Source organism: Mandrillus leucophaeus, unplaced genomic scaffold (genome assembly GCF_000951045.1).
Source record: "Mandrillus leucophaeus isolate KB7577 unplaced genomic scaffold, Mleu.le_1.0 Scaffold1303, whole genome shotgun sequence".
Classification (NCBI taxonomy): Eukaryota; Metazoa; Chordata; class Mammalia; order Primates; family Cercopithecidae; genus Mandrillus; species Mandrillus leucophaeus.
Genome location: NW_012101259.1, coordinates 70,696 through 75,492, shown reverse-complemented (window position 1 = coordinate 75,492; position 4,797 = coordinate 70,696). Strand labels below are relative to the sequence as shown.

The window sequence follows — 4,797 nt, the reverse complement described above, 5'->3', positions numbered from 1 at the left end:
GGTTTTTGCCTAACCAGCTGGGCCCCAGGCTTAACTTCCATAAGTACAGGGGCTTGGTTGACTGCCAACCCTGGATGGTTGTCTTACACCCACACTCTTGGCCACCGCTTAGCCAGAGCTTGTCTTATCTCTTGGCCCAGCTCTGTTAAGAAAAGTCTCCATTCCTCCTCTCGGGGGAACGTAAGGGTCATAATGACTCCCGTTCCGGGTACCTTTAGCAGCAAAGAGTCATACTCTGTAAAAGAGATAGTGGCTCTCAGCTTCCTAAGCAAGTTCCTTCCCAATAAGGGCATGGGACAGTCAGGCGTGTACAAAAACTGATGAATCACTTTATGTCCTCCTACAGTTCAAGTCTGGGGCAAGCAGAAAGCTTGCTTTGCTGAAAACCCCGTGTCTCCAATTATGTCAATAGTCTTTTTGGATAAGGGGCGATGGGGGCGGTTACTACCGAATGTTCAGCACCGGTATCTACAAGAAAATCAATGTCTTTACCCCCGACTGTCATCCTCACCATAGGCTGTTTAGGGGCACTTGAGCTCGGTCCCCCTCATTCCAAGAACCCTTCTGCCAGGTTGAGCAGGGCCCCTCCCTCCTTGTCTGGGGCCTCCTGCTCTGAGTCATCTTGTTTTCCTTTTAGCTGAGGGCATTTGGTCTTCTAATGTCCTATTTTTTTACAATAAGCACACTGGTTATGCTGCAAGCTCTGACAGCCATGCTGAGTTTCTATTCCAGGGCCCCCCTTCCTTTGCCTCTTTGGGGGGACCCCTCTGATTGCTGCAGCTAACAGGTTGGCATTTCACCAGGCCTGATGTTCATTCTCTTTGCGGTTTTCCTTATGGCTTACTGCATCCCTGTTTACAAAAACCTGGTTAGCTACTTCTAATAACTGTGATGTATTCATCCCTGCAAACCCAGCCTGTTTCTGCTTTTTCTTCTAATGTCTTCTGCGCTTTGACTAACTAAAGCCATGTTAATCATGTGCTGATTTTCAGGGCTATCGGGATCAAAGGGAGTATACATACGATAGGCCTCACACAGTCGCTCATAAAATTGTGCTGGACTTTCTTTTCCCTGAATGACCTCGGAGACCTTGTTAATGTTTGTGGCCTTCTGTGTTCCCCTCTTTAATCCTTCCAAGAGAGCTTCCTGTATCGGTTTAGCTTTTGTATGTCCTCTCTTTCATTTGGGTCCCACTGGGTGTCAGTTCCTGGTAACTGGGTCCTTACATACTCTTGGGGTTTTGGTAATCAGGTGGTGCATGTTCATCTAGCCACTTAGTTGCTGCTTGGAGCACTCTAAGCCTTTCCTCTGTGTTAAAGAGGAACATGAGTAACTGGTGGCAATCAGCCCAAATGGGGTTATGGGTGGATAATAGTTTGGAGCAAATCAATTAGAGTTTGTGGCTTTTCAGTATAGGACGAGGTATTGTTTTTCCAGTTGAGAAGGTTGACAGAGGTGAAGGGCTGGTACATAAAAACATGCCTCTCCACCATGTGACCATCCTCATCTATTCGAGTATACCGCTGCTCTCTCAGGGGCATTTGTATCCCACTTTTGGGTCGTAAATGAGCTGCCAAGGGAGAGGTTTCTCCCCAGGCTTCACCTCCTCTCTTGTCAACTCTGGGTGACCTAGGGATATGTTTGTCTTGCAAAGGCATAAGCACTGTGGGCTCAAGAGTGGGGAGTCTCTCTCCCTGGTAAGGGAAGGGCACCATTGGGATCACTGGTGCCATCTCCTATAATGGATCTTCTGATGTTGGGTCAAACAGAACTTCAGGAGTTGACTTCCCTCAGCGGGTGGAGCAGGATCCTTCCTTGGTTATCTGTCCCTTTGCTACTGGCACTGCTGCTGCCTGCCCTCTTAGCCACTGAGGGGGGTCTAACACCAGCTGTAACCAAGTGTCTATGTATGGGAACTGGTCTGAGTGTCCTGACTTACCAGTTACCTTGTGCCATACTTAAGAAACAAGGGACTTATCCAGGCTTCCTTCTGATGGCCAACTCACTTCTAATGTTGGTCAATCTATTTCACACAAAGTTCTAAGTTTTCCTGGCATCATAGTAACCCCATAGTCTCCATTAAATCCCTTCCTAAAATTTTTCAACATAGCTCCTAGTGGAGTGGGCTTACTTTGTGTTTCACCCATGTTTCCCTGAGAAAAAACACCACGCTCAGACTGCATGCACACCACAGAACAAAGAATGGGTGAAAAAGGCACACACACACTATTTCAGTTTACACCAAACCAGAATCAAAACCAAAATCAGAGTATCTGGAAATCCAAGCCAGGTCAAAACCAAAACCAAAGTATCAAATAATTCAAGTAAAGTCAAAAACAAAAACCAAAGCGCCGGTACAGGCGCGCCGTGGGTGATCAGGCCACGCTTTCACTCAAATGGAGTAGGCAAGTTCCAAAGACCAGTCTTTCCAAGTTTCAGATGTCCAGTCTTAAAATGCCAGTTCCTTCCTGGTGTTCAGCCACTGTGTTGATCCTCCACTGGGGCCTGCTGTGCACTGCTCTGAAGAGGCGTTCCACCGGGGCAATTGCCTACACGGGGGCGCCCTCACGATCTGTGTTGCTCAAGCTGGCTGGAGTCCCCTGCAGGGATGCTCCACAGGGCAGGCCTAAGCTGCCTAAGGGGCTGCCTCGACCGTCTGTTAATCACCTCACTTCCCAGTCAGGGAACCAAGAAATGTAGCAGGATGAACTGCAAACAGAACTCCTCAGACACCAGATTAAAGAAGGAAGAGGTTTTTATTCAGCCGGGAGCATCAGCAGACTTACGTCTTAAGAGCCAAGCTCCCCGAAAAAGAAATTCCTAGCCCATTGAAGGGCTTACAACTCTAAGGGGTCCGTGTGAAAAGGTCATGATAGATCAAGTAAGTGTGAAGAATGTGACTGGGGGCTACATATATCAGCTAACAGAACAAAAAGTTTTACAGTGCTTTCTCATACATTGTCTGGAATTTACAGATAACACCAGTAGTTTTGGTCAGGGGTTAATATTAATTATTATTATTATTATTTTAACCACCAGGGCCAGGTGATGGTGCCAAGGTCATCTAGCTGTTTATCTTACTTCTGTTTCTTTCCAACTTTTTGCTTGCTCCTTTTTCTCCTGTTTTATAAACTAGGGAAAAGGGGAGGTGGGGGAGAAGCTGGGAAGAACAACAGGAGAAGTGTTGGTCATTCTGATCTCAAACTCCTGACTTCAAATTATCTGCCTGCCTTGGCCTTTCAAAGTGCTGGGATTACAGGCATGAGCCACCACCTGGCCAATATATTATAACTAACACAGGAAACAGTCTGGTATCAGGAAAGCAACAAGGATTACACATATTATTTTATAAACCAGCAAACAAAAGTTTAAAATAATTCTGAAAATGAAGTTAGCTGTCTTGAGTCAAAGGAATAAAAAAAAAAAAAAAAAGAGTCAGTTTTGACCATTTATAACCTCTGACCTTTGTGGAGCTGGTAAGAATCTGTTGTAGTGCAGCTGCGTGCAATACAGTGAGGCAATTTTTTTTTTTTTTTACTTGGGTTCACATTGCAAATTGACTGCTGTGAGAAAAGGATGGAGGCAAATTTTAGCAGCAACCACCATCTGACTGATTGACAGGGGTGATCTGAATTTTAACATTGGACTTCTCAGCACCACCAATTATTGCTCCAGGACCCATTCACTTTTTTTATTTTTTTGAGATGGAGTCTCATTCTGTTGCCCAGGCTGGAGTGCAGTGGCTTGATCTCGGCTCACTGCAACCTCTGCCTCCCAGGTTCCTGCGATTCTCTGGCCTCAGCCTTCTGAATAGCTGGGACTAGAGGTGTGTGGCACCATGCCCAGCTAATTTTTATATTTTTTAGTAGAGATGGGGTTTCACCATATTGGCCAGGCTGGTCTCAAACCCTTAATGTTGTGATTTACCCACCTCAGCCTCCCAAAGTGCTTGGATTACTGGCGTGAGCCACCACGCCTGGCTGACCCATTTGCTTTTTAATCTCAGCTGCCATCATCATGAAAGACGGTTCTACATTTGTTGCATTCTTAGCACTGATTTCCAAAAATGGAATTCCAAGGGAATCAGCAAATTCCTTTGCTGTTTTCTAGTCTACTACTTTCTTTGTGGACAGATCACATTTGTTCCCTACCAACAATTTGTTGACATTTTCACTGGCATAATGATCTATTTCCTGTAGCCACTGTTGAACATTATTGAAGGACTCTTGGTCTTTCACATTATACGCAACTGTGATGCCATGGAATCCTCTGTAATAACTGGAGGTGATTGTTCAAAATATTTCCTGGAATGCTGTGTCCCATATTTGAAGGATGATTGTTTTCCTGTCCAGCTCTATAGTTCCTATTTTGAAAATCACACCAGTTGTGCTGATGTAGCTTTCTGTATACGTATCATCTGCAAACCTAAGGAGGCAAGACTTTCTAATCTCAGAGTCGCCAATCAGAAGTAACTTGAATAAATAATCATATTCGGGATTCATGTTGGACTTGTCACTGCTGCTGCTGCCATCACTACTGCCACCCTTGCTGCTGCAGCCACTGCCTTGAATCTCCGTGCCACAGGTAATCAAAGGAAAGGAATGAGATGGGCTATTCCCGGATAGCAAACGTCCTCCCCCACTCCATATCCTAGAACATCCCCTAGAACTGCTCCTTTAGATTAGTGAAATCCATGAGCTTATAGACATACACATGTATTTCACTGGAGAGCGGGCTGTTGAACATTTACCACCACACTACTGCTCAGAGTCTCTCATTCTATCTCCATAATGGATC

General features: G+C 45.4%; 1 pseudogene; it reads right to left on the bottom strand.

The window, feature by feature from the left end:
• Window positions 1-3,589: 3,589 nt before the first annotated feature.
• LOC105534143 lies at window positions 3,590-4,502 on the bottom strand (annotated as a pseudogene).
• Between the last annotated feature and the right edge of the window lie 295 nt (window positions 4,503-4,797).